Source organism: Rhipicephalus sanguineus, chromosome 7, assembly GCF_013339695.2.
Source record: "Rhipicephalus sanguineus isolate Rsan-2018 chromosome 7, BIME_Rsan_1.4, whole genome shotgun sequence".
Taxonomy (NCBI): domain Eukaryota; kingdom Metazoa; phylum Arthropoda; class Arachnida; order Ixodida; family Ixodidae; genus Rhipicephalus; species Rhipicephalus sanguineus.
The window spans coordinates 109,957,636-109,970,510 of record NC_051182.1 but is presented as its reverse complement, the minus strand read 5'-3'; positions in this window follow the sequence as shown (position 1 = coordinate 109,970,510).

The following is a 12,875-nucleotide window of genomic DNA, read 5'->3' as shown; positions in this document are numbered from 1 at the left end:
CCAAGCGGTCTTTACGAATGATAAGTTATCTGCAAACTTGACGTGGAACAAATGGCACGGACCTAGATGCGTGGAGAAATGACATGCACTTCCCTAAATATATTCAAAGTGAGCTGCAATTTACACGTTGCTGATTTTTTCTTGCTTGTCACATATGGAATTTCGCACATATTTTTCAGGCTGTATAAATACTTGGAACCTATGAAACCCTGGTGTTGAGGTGATAGCACTTAATATATTCGTGTTTAATAAGTTATTTCATAAATTTATAAATTCATGTGTGCGTAATACACCAATTGCATCCCGCGTGTCGTAAAACAAATCATTTTAGTCGTTGTATTTATGTAGTATTGCGTTGTGTTAGTAGGCAATGTTGTTTTCTTTGCTTTTTAATATCGTAAAACGAAGTTGTTTTGTTAAAGGGATACTAAAGTAAGTGAACAATGAATCTTGTTAGATTGACAAATTTTACTCCGGGAAATCTAATGACGTTGATTTCACCATCGTAACTTTATTATTAGCGGAGAAAAACCAGGTTAAAATGTTATTTTAATACGAAAGTGTTTTATGCCGGGGTCCACCAAGACTCAGTAAGTATTTCCGTCACGGAAATGACGTCGAAAATGTACACAATCAGATGGCAAAGAAAAAAAAGTTCCGTCAACGGTGCATCGAACCCACGACCGCTCGGTCCGCAACAACAGATGCCGGGCGCGCTATCCACTGCGCCCACGGTGCACGGACTCTAGAGGCTTTTACAAACGCGCCTTTTATATCTACCACTCTCCCGGTCGGCGGGGTGGTGTTGCCCTCTGGGAGCGGCAAGTAATGTAATTCGTCATTACTGTGGCTTTCCGCGATTAGTACCTGCAACGCGTTACACGTTCGTCCCATTCGGCGAGTTTTCAATAGAAGCGCAATTCTGTCAATGCCTTAACACACCGCGAGGTGGCTACTTTAACGCAAGCGTCGTAAAAGCGTCGGCCTCGCTCATAGCACCACGCTAATCAGACCAAAAATAGCTCTGCGACGCGCGCCTGCCTCACTTGGCTGTAACACCGCGTTCCCCGCCTACGCGCTCGCCCCGAGAAAAATCGCGGCCGGGCTACCGGGGCGGCACGACGCGCTTTGCGTTTCCCTCTAGTGCGGCCGTGGTGTTCAATCACATTTTGACATGCCGCAGGATGGCGACCAAGTTCTGCGTCCAATATGCGACGCTCTTCTGGCTATCACAACTTGTTCTTTGATTACGCTTTCACCGCTAACTACTACAGCTACCACAAGGGTTTCTTTAATCATTGAACGTGGACGTTAGTCGTCGGCATGGAGATGTACCACCAAGCGTCAAAGTGGGTGCATCCAAGTTAAACGGTGCTATAGCTGCCAGACATCAATATACATTGTGCAAACTCTCTTATATCAATGTACAGTAAACATTCAGTTACTTCTATAAGGGAACGTTTTACTTTCGTGTTATTCCGATTCCTATGACGGAGGGATCAAGCATGTTTTTTTTTAATTATGTCGCCAAAACCACCGAGAGTCACGTCACGGATTCCAGTGTCTATTTTCCGTATTTTGGCGACATTGGCTCAACGAAATTTCCTGCAAGTCCCTGACCCTCCCAGAAGGCTTATGTAGTCCATATTTGCCGATTAGGAACTACGTAGGTCCTAGCATATGCCATCAAAACCTATGACGTCACGGTGATTGGTTCGGGGTATTCAAGGTGGCTTCGCCACTCGCGTTGTTTTTGCGTATTTTCTCGCTTATCAAGCGTCTTCTCGCCGCGAGCGTGGTAATTTTGGTATGGTGAAAGAATAATTTACTAATACGAAAAAAAAACGTTTTCTCTTTAGTGTCGCTTTAAGTTTTTTGATACATGTATGCTTTTCGCTGTTGCGAAAACGACTTTTAACAGAGCAGGAAGCTCTGTTAAAAGCTTTTTGCTCTTACTGCCATTTATGTAAACACAAAGAAAAAAAAGTAAATTTAATTTTCTTTCCTTTGAAAACCAACCTTGACCTAGGCGCATTAGGAGGTCTCATTTCCGTTTGTAACTACGCGACCTCCTTCTGTCCATACTTACCATGTATTCGTCCCTTTGTTCGACTTCAAATAAAATTATCCTGATTTTGATCCTAAGTAGGCTCTTACTAGCACAGGATCTTGGATTTTAATGTGGTAACAACTCTTTTGCTCGTTGAGGAAATTTAAAAAATAAATACGGTAACTTAACTACGGACAGCAACGATCAACAGCAAATAGTTTTGCAGCACTAGATTGTGCAGGTCGAGAAAAAATTTTCAAATGATCGCCTCGCACTTGAAGCGCTCCATTTTATTATTGACTGTAAGCTTTCAAAATATATTTAGAAAACTAGCATTGAATGATTAACTTTTAAAATCAGCATATACAGTTTCTCTGCAACCTGCACCTCGCAGATCAAGTGCCAATGCAACAAGTTTTATTCATAACAAGTAGTGTGAGAATATAATGCGACAACATTGACCAATTGGTATCATTAACACATGTAAATGAAATTACTATGTAGAATCAGTTTTCATGAAGTCCACCAGGTGGTGTAGAATCCGTGAACGAGGATAGTGCCATACATTTTACTGCACCACAAACCTATTAACCTAAATCCTTGCTTTATATAGTATAGAGCTCACCCGCAGTTTTCAGTAGAATAAGCTGACAATGTGAAACATAGTAAAATTTTTTTTAGAGAACATTGAGTTATATATATATATATATATTAATATATATGTAATATATATATATATATATATATATATATATATATATATATATATATATATATATATATATATATATATAAACCACTCCGCTGCAATTGATAACTACCGTACTAAGAACTCAAGGCTAATTTTTCTTTATAGAGTTATGGTAAGACTGATATTTCTGCATCCCCCCCCCACCCACACACCAATAAAAAGCTCCTGCTCAAGCCTTTTGTCCTGCGGCCATCTTGTCTCACAAGACAACATCACAATATGTCGTACAGCAAGAGAGCTCGCTTGCATTTTTGTGTTCTTTATGGGTCAAACACAATGGAAAGGTGTATGTACCTCGTGTTGAACTCGTGGCATCATTACCAGTTTTCAATGCAACTAAACGTCAGCGCTTTGTCATGCTATTCATTTTGTCGTCGCGTGCTGTGGGACAAACGTCCCTGCTTCCCTTCAAGCAAATGGCAGGGCTTGTTAGGCAGATGTTTTCATACTACTTATGTGGAGTCTTCGCCCGTTATCGCCAGCACCGTTCGTTGTTTGCAATCTTCACAAAAAAGATGATAGAAAATAAAGAAAACTTTAGAGACCGTAGCGAGGAAGGCCGGCGAGGTATATATATATATATATATATATATATATATATATATGCAGCTGCTTTTCGGGCAGCCCTATTGCAGGACACTTAGGTTTGCATGGAGATCAACATGGCTAAATTACTCACATGCTTCGTCATCATAACTGCAGCGACATAATTCTTGGCGGATGTATCTCAGCAAGCAATGTATTTCAAGTTTGTTCCTTTCGAAAATGGTATGTCCGCAGTATCAATATTCTTGATTCCTGCTTCAACGTAGATTTATGGAGCGAGCGTTTTCTAATATTACCTGAGGTAACTGGAAGGAGTTGTAGGAATCAATAACGAAACAGTATAAGAAATGTTATGGCAAACAGCGCTGTTTATTTTAAGGCAAAGTCTAATCAGTCTGTCGCTTGACAAATAGCGAGGCCGTCCATATTCTTAGATCCATCAATTATAGTGATACCGGTATTAAGGTGACTAGAGATCAAGGTTCTGAAACACGCTGCCCGCGAATATTTAGCTTGCTACCCAGCGCACACACAACTCTCCTCGCCCCGTATTTTTCTTTTATTTTCCTAATAAGTAAGCCCTGAGCTTTCAAACCACAATTACAGCCGCCTACACCAGGAAAAAAAAAACTTGACGGAGAAGGCCAAAGGCGTGTTTAAACGAGGTTGTTTAAATCTTTTGTAGTTCTTTTGTGCTTCACAAGGAAAATGTTCTCTGACTTTTCTCAGTGGTATTTGCATTACTTTCTCGCCTATTGCGAACAAGAACCCTTCGCTAGGTTAAGCTACGCAGACGTGACTGGTGGCAAGCATTGTTTTCGTGAGGCGCCCCATGCGGTCCCCGCTTGTTGAAACATAACCGTGGAAGAAAAATTCTGTACTTCAGAACCAGGGTCCACATTTTATCTATGGATTTTATTATAGGAGGTGGGTATCGTTATGTTTCTCGATTCCTGTCGCCCATATCACTTTCAGAAATGACCGCGATATCAGAGATATGGGAAAAGCCTTTAAAATGGCAACAATTGCTGACATTTTTTTTTCCAAACTACCCCCCCCCCCCCCCCCCCCCCCACTCCCCGCGGGCTTCAACCTTCTGCCCTGCCAACCGCCTCGGCCCTTGCGGGACTCAATTTTGTGACTACGGGTCGCTAGTTGAGGTGAGTTTAAGACACCCCCTGTACAAAAATCGCTGATAAAAATTGTTCTGAAGAGAATGCCGTTGGAGCCAACACTTCGACAACATGACATGCCTTTGTCAGGGTAGAAAATGCCTTCCTTGAAGGGTCCCTGTAATGCTTTGATAGCATGTTCAAAAAGTGCTTTCGGTCGGTAGTCGAGGCTCCTGAGAACTTGGCAGCCAAACATTACAGCGCAGCAGGCGGCCTGGAATTTACAATCAATTTTCAAAGACAGCTAGAAATAGTTCCCTCTTATCTCTACAAATGCTGCCATATACCCATTTACTGCGCCATATACCAAAATTCCACGGCCGTTGGCTGATTTGAGCATCTTGAGTTGCATAGTGACCGCGGCCACATGGGAGGTCGCCGCGTGCCCGCGCGCTCGCTCGAGATCACACTGGAAGTAAGCCGTGCGTTCGAAGAAAAAATTGAAAGTGCTCGAGGTGATGACGCGCGCTATGATCCAACTTCAGCGATGCTCATGGTTCAGCGTGTTTACCTGTTTCAGCGTGTATCTTTGCCTGTAACAGTTACACGTTCTTTTTCTGCTTTTCAAGGAAAGTGCCACTTCAACGGCGATAAAAGTCAACGTTCACCAAAGTGTGAACGAGATACAGACGTGCATGAGCTGGAAATGTTTTCGGAAGAACAGCACTCATGGCATGATGGGGGGTGCATCGTGAGTCATTCTTCAGTGAACTACGTTTTCTAGCAGATATAGGCTGTGTGATTAGCCTTGGGGCAATTAGTATTCTGATGAAAATGAAAAGACACTAACTAAACATATTTGGTCAGACACAAAGACTGTTTTGCCAATATTTTTCCGTTGTAATTTTCCTGAGAAAGCTTTAAAATGTATTTCTAAAATGCTGTTCGCATAAAATATTTGCAATATCCTAATAATTACATGCTTGTCCTTTTATTTCTTCGGGCAACTGCCTAGTTTTATGCAAAGACTGTGATAATTTAATTAAACCTGCTTATTGATTCACAAAGACGCGAACTATCAATTCGCCTATGAAAGCGACGGCAAATAGGGTATCATTGGGTACATGTAGGTCGTCAATACTCATAAGAAATGGGTTTTCACGTTACCATTGAGAACTTACGAAGTTTTCGAGCCACCGCAAACAATGCAGGTGACGTAGTAAAGGCATTTTGTTTTGTTTTCTGAAGCATGAAGTAGTTTCGCTAAACCAGCTCGTGACTGTAGTTACCTACATTACCACTATTGCTAATCAAGGGAAAAAATTCCCTTGGTTAAAGAAGAAGTCTAATTTGCCAGAAAAGCGAAGTCCTCAAAACGGTAGTGAGACATTTAATCTATATTAAAATAGCCGCTAGCTTTACCTCACTTAAGTTTGTAGTAAACACTCGCGAGCTAATTAAATTGTTGACTGCACAGATACACGAACACATCTGAGTGAATGACAGCAAACACTGGTTTTCACGACACTCGCGTAGTGAACAGCTCAGAGAGCAGTGAACAACCTCTTTGAGTTGCTTCTTGCTGCTTTGAGAGAACGTGTGTGCGTATATTCTCGACTGCCAGCGGCGGTCGGTGGGTTGAACCGGCGAAAGGAAACTTCCTTAAAAAGGAACTCCCAAAAAAGGGGAGGCGTTCGTCCGCCTCTTTCCTTCCCGGGCACGAAGGTGACGCTGGGTGACGAAGGGCACGAAGGAGCGTACCGGTCGCGGGGAGCGGTAGTATCTAACAACAGTCGGACTTTATACGGAACGTCACGGCGATGCCGTCAACAAGTTTTCGCTTGGGATGGCCCAATAATTGTCATTCCAAAGCTCACAGGGCGCCCTAAGCATTCACCAAGGACTACTCGAAGGCGAAAGCCAACTTCGTCTCTTTCTTCGTAGATCTGTTTATCCTTCCCCACACCCTTCCGAAAGCTTTGTGCACCTAACGTGGTTTTGTGCTGCCTCCTGGATTGGAGGCATTGCTTGCTTTCTGCACCTCCCCTGGTTTGGCACTGCCTCAGTGATCGGCCCTCCTTTGAACAAGCGAGGATGTCATGTGATGACGTCATCATGTGACGTCACCTTATGTCATGTCATGATGACGTCAATATTTTGACCATCTGTGATGTGTAAGGCTTTCGCCCTAATAAATTCATCTTAAACGCTCTTGTAAGAAAGCAATACTTGTCATACTAGCTGCCATTTGCAATGGTTGTGCGCGTGTTCGCGGAAGACCGCACTCGCTTGTGTTCTCATTTCGCTTCAGGTAGGCTGCCTGTCGTAGTGTAGAAAACACTGCAGGGGATGCAGCATTTAATTCCAATTTTAAAATACATATTCGTTGATGCAGGAATGAAACATCAACACGATTACTATTCCCCAAGACGATTTGCGCTGTTCCCCTCAGTATCATGTACCAACTGGCCCTTCAAGAAACGATTACTATATTTTCTCGCAGATTGCTCGAACTCTAATGAAACATTTGCCTGATGTCGCCGCGCGACTCAACCAAGTTGATCAAGAAGTTGAGCACTTACCAGGGAATCGTGAAAGAAGAGAAAGGCGTTCACGCGCGGACACACGACAAGAGAACAACGCACTTATTTTGTGTCTGATTGCGCACGCCTTACGGTTTTTGTGATGAATCTCAGCCTATGTTTCATTTAACTTCAGGCCTAGAATGTCACAACGTCTAAAAATTTTAGCACTTTTAGAAATGCTTGAGCAGATAGCTGCACACCACCACCACCACCACCATCGGATTGAACTCCGCCATAAGATACTTCGCATCTAAAAACTCACCGTAAACAAGTGGAATTCACATGCGGTGCGCGTTGTGTAAACACCGTGCACTGTGGCAATGCTCGATCTAGCCTGCAAAATCAACGCAGGATTGTCTTTGCACTGAGATTCTGGCTGAGGTGGGAAGATTTGCACCAAAGGGTTACGGGATCCTTGCGCGATAGCTCAGGGCTTAGTGCGTGCATCGTTCCCAGTGGGGGCCGTTGTGAACAATAATCGGGCCCCGTGAGTATCGCCTTCTAAATTGCTAGCCTAGCTTCGGTTCATGGTGCATTCCTCAGCCTTGCCGTACGAAAACGAACGACTGTGCGCGTAATATTGGGCGTTTCAAAGTATCCTGGAATGCCTACTGCATGTAAAGTTGTTAAGTGCCCAGTACGCCATAATTAACATGGAGAAGTTTGTAGGTATAAGGTGGCAGCAGACAGGGGAGTAGCCAAGGGGGGGGGGGGTTGGGGGGGTTCAACCCCCCCCCCGAAATTTTCAGTTTTGCTTGCGTATATATACGCGCACACATACAAACGCACGCACGAACATACATAAAGTATGTATGAACCCCCCCCCGAAAAAAATTTCTGGCTACGTCCCTGGCAGCAGAGGGCGCAGGACCGGGTTGGTTGGCGGAACATGGGAGAGGCCTTTGCCCTGCAGTGGGCGTAGACAGGCTGATGATGATGATGACGTCATCATTTCCTTTTGCGAATTGGCGAAGGGCCGACAACGCATCCGTAAGGCAACACGCGAACCTATGCAGCTGCTCACTTAGTTGATGCTTTTGCAGCTGATGATGATCATTAAATATGTCTGTGCGCTTTGTAATGGGTGGGCCATAGAGTTTCTTACAATAATACCTAGAGGGGAATCTGGCGCTAGTGTCTACGCGGGTTCCTTGAGCGGCGCTTCAACCACCATGGCAATTGTGGGAAGTACAGGCTTCGGATTTGCTTCGGATAGATTAGGTTCTTGAGATTTGCGACGCTTGTTTGCCGAGTGTAAAACAAAGCGCTATGAAGTTATTTCCAATTAAATCTTGCTTTATTCTTTTGTATGTAAACTTATTGCAAAAAGTTTGCGTGACCGTGAGATGGAACTGAAACCTGGACATATTTAACCACCAGGGTATGCATTGCTCTGCAGTTGTGTTCCAGATTTGGCATCACGATATAAATAATTATTCTTTACAACACTTAAAACAAACACGCTTGTTTTTCCTTCGAAAGTACGCATTATCTATTTATGGAAATAACAGTACTGTGCTGAGTGAGAAACACTTAGCGTATCATTTGCTGCGATACCAGGTGCGTCTGTCGAAGTGGTCTGCCTCCAACGCATCTCTCGTTTTGTTGCGAAGTCAAGTCAGAGGAGCGTGACGGTGCGTCTACTTAGCTTCGCCGTCGTTTTGCAGCCGATTTGAACGAGTTTTGGCTGGACGAGCTTATCAAACAAAGATGAACTCGATGCAATTTCCTGCACTGACATGGGACGCTACATCTGTGCGCAGCGGTGAGTGCACGACGCTTTGCTAAAACTGTCAAATACAACCTGCAAAGCTGCACCATCGCAGCACACCAAGAGATCTAGCGGTTTTCAGCCTCTTTGAACAACAAAGGCACTGCTTGAGTGCTTTGCAACGCACCCCCCTACCCAGGTCTCGCGAAGAACGAAACTGAAACTGTAGAAAAAGATCCATAGACAGTTAGCTAGTTAACGCAATCCAATTCAAAGCCTGTACTTCCCATCATTCCCATGGTGGTTGAACGATCGCAGCGCCAGTTTCCTCTCTAGGTTATTGTATGAAACTATATGGGGTGGGCCTTTAAAACACCCACTCATTGCGCAATACACATATTTTGGACGCATGGCGCGATTCTACGCTTCTGCCGCGCAATACTACATGCGTTAAGGAGACTCCTTCCACTACATGACATTCGTATAGAGTGTTTTTTCCCGAAGCAGTTTCACGAAACAGTGTGGCTCTGTGGTAGAACACCTGCTTGCCACGCAGACGGCCTGGGTTGAATTCTCACACGGACCTAAGAGTCTTATTATTTATTTTATTTGTATCTTTCCCGATTTGTCGTACACGCACAAGATGATTTTTCGCTCACAACCAATCATAATGAAACTGGAATTTTTGCAAGAGAGGGAGAGAGAGAAACAACATTTATTGAAAATAAATAAATAAATAAAAAATTTAAAAAATATGTGGCAAAAGAAGCTCTTTAACACCAGCGTGTTAAAAGACCATAATTTATAGTTACAGATTCAAGCATCTCGTTCGCGATTTGAATGAAATTATAATTTTGGTTTGTATTTAAGAAGAGAGACGAAATAGTAGAGAAGGAAAGGCAGGGAGGTTAACCAGTATAGGACAACCGGTTTGCTACCCTACACATGGGAACAGGGTGGGGGAGATTTAAATGTGGAGAGGCAAGAGAGAGAGAGAGAAAGATAGAAAGATAGCACATGACACAGCACACATAGAATCAGTCGTTCACTCTTGCGTGGTAGCATAGCACACATAGAATCAGTCGGTCACTCTTGCGTGGTAGTTGGTCACTTTTGCGTGGTACGCGACATTTGTGTCACAGGCGCTTGGCCAAGTTCGTCGCTCTCAAAAACCTCAGCAGTGCATTCGTCGCCTTCAGTTGTGATGTCTTCTGTTGACAACATGCAAGTATTGTTTGAACACACATTTGTCTACTGTCAAAGCGCGCTAGAACGGACGCCAATGACTGCCTCTGAGCATTATACACCGGACAGTCGCACAGGACGTGGTGTAGCGTCTCCTCGCAACGACAGGCATCGCAGAGAGTGTTGTAGGCCATTCCAATTCGAAAGGAATAGGATTTCGTAAATGCCACCCCTAGCCACAAGCGATAAAGCAGTGTGGCCTCTCTTCGGCTTGTATTAAAAGCCGCAAAATACCAGTATGCTGATTCTAAGAGACTGTGCGTGCAAACACGGAGACAAGAAAGAAGTCAAGACCCCGGATATGCCAGGAGGATTTGTACCATTCTGACCACGGAATCTTGGCGTTAAGGAGACTCCTTCCACTACATGACATTTATATAGTGTTTTTTCCTGACGCAGCTTCAAGAAATAGCGTGGCTCTGTGGTAGAACACCTTCTTGCCACGCAAGTGGCCTGGGTTCTATTCTCGCTCGAATCGAAGTTTTTTTTTATTATTTACCTTATTTGTATCTTGCTCGATTTTTCGGTCACAAACAACGAGCTCTTTAACGCTATTGCGTTAATAAGCACTCAGAGGATCCCTTATGCAATCGCCCAAGAAGACTCGAAGGCGAACGCCGTCTTCTTCTTCTTCTTCTTCATCTTCTCAGTCGATGAATTGACCCTCCCCGTTTTGCCCCCAAGAGCTTACTGAACCTTACGCGGTTTTGCACTGCCTCCAGGATCGTAGGCATTAAAAGATTTCTGCACCTCACATGGTTTTGCACAGCTTCCTTGATCGGCCCTCCTTTGACTATGCGACGACATCCTGCGATGACGTCGTCATCTGATGTCATCATGATGTCTCGATGAACTCAGAAATTAGGCGGTCTGTACCGTTATTGATGACGTCATGTGACATTGAGGTATGAGATGTTTGTTTCACCGACTGCACGCACACACATTCACTTGAGTACTTATTAGGGGCGAAGCACCTTAGGGTCTCGTCGTGCCGGCGTGCATCGTCGCTTGCTGTCGTGAGGGTGCATTTGCTTGAGCGCAAGAGAGGGCGCCACTGCCTCAGCGCTCGCCTGGGGCTAGAGAGAGCGAACGGCGCGCGTTGACTATGGAAAACGCTCTTTCTGCGATGAACGCTGACCTACCAGCTCGCAAAGAACGAGAACGCATCCTCGCCCGCGAGAGGCAACGCCGACGCAGGCAGCGTCTGCTAGCGAGTTTCTTGACTGAAAAAAAAATCGCAGCATATCCACGGGGTGAATGATGATGAGTGGGGCGAAGCTACGGAGGGAATCATCTGTAAACCGTGAAACTCTTCCGTGAAATGCGCCCAGTACATAATATAAAGAGTGTGAAACATCGTGTATATATTAAACATCAAACTTTTATTGTACTGTTGGTTTACGTGGTCTCTTCATTATCACTTGTGATCGGTGAAATGCAAGGAAGAAGTCCGCTCCCGAGCGAAAGAGCGCCAAGAGCGACCGCATTCCCCGCTCGCCCTGTGCGAATTAAAGGCAAGGCTAGAGGGAAGACAGGACGCGCGTTCCACGACGCGAAGTCGGTAGCATGCCCAACGAAAGCCAACGGAACGCGATCGTGCAAGTGCTCCGGCTTCGCATCGCCTCATGGTTCCATTTAGCGTCCCAAAACCAAATATATTGCTCAAGGTGTGCCTTGCGTTTTTCGTAGAAATAATTTCTTTATCGTGTACATTAAGACGGAAAGTTGAAAGCTCACTAGAGTGTATCGCCCGCAAAGTATGTCTTTTAGTGTGATTTAACTCTCGTACGGCAGGGTCCTCGCGCCGTTGCCGGTCCACCTCGCCCGTTGACGATCGGGAGAGGTGGCTACATACAACTACTACTACTACACTTTAAGACAACATCTGGCGTTCTTTCGTTCTGCTTTTACAAAACATCTGGCGTCTTTCGTTGGTTTATTTCATCAATCAACGGCGTTCTGAACAAAATTTTTATTGTTTAATCACGCACAGGAGAAATCTCACCAGGCACTACCTTGGAGGTAAACAATGGCTGCTAATGGGAATGAGAGACAGAAGAAGTCGGCTTTTAGCTAACACTTACACTTCTACTTCTACTAACGTTTCCTACTGGAACATGCCAATGGCTGCTAATGGGGAATGAGAGACAGAAGAATTCGGCTTTTAGTTAACGCGCACGCTGCGAATTTTTTATTGTTCAACAACGCACAGGAGAAATCTCCCACCGGCACCACCTTGGAGGTCAAAGCGTAGACATGTTACGGACTACTACGATGACTACGAGGGACGAACGGGTGCCGCCTTAAGGAGCTTCGCCCCTAAAAAAATTGACTCCTCGCTCGGCAGATTCGTTAACCGGCCGCCGCCTATATATAGGCACTGGATGTTGACCTGCAATGTAGTGCCCGTGGAAGATTTCTCTTGTGCGTAGTTGAACAATAAAGATTTACAGCGTGCACGTTAACTAAAGGCGGACTGCGGTTCTCTGCGTCTAATCTTTCTTCTGTCTCTCAATGCCCTTTGGAAGTGCTTTTCCTGCGGGAAACACCGGCGCACACTGCATGCTTGCCCTTCCACAGGTTTCACGTCAGTGGAGCTGAAACATCCTTCCCTACATGTTCCGCCCTTTCCCAATTTTTTATTTGTTTCAGTAGCTTCAGTGCCCAAAGGCGTTAAAGAGGGAAGTGTGTGTAACAAACTAATAAGGAAAAAAGAGAAAGGAATGTAATGGCGGCAGAGAGTATACATACCATTCAACAGCAGCCTTAAAAGCAGTGACACCGGTCAGTTGGGCAATATAGGTGGACAGGTGGTTCCAGACACTCGAGGTAATGGGAATAAAAGAATTGTGAAATATTTTTTTATTTGAAAAAG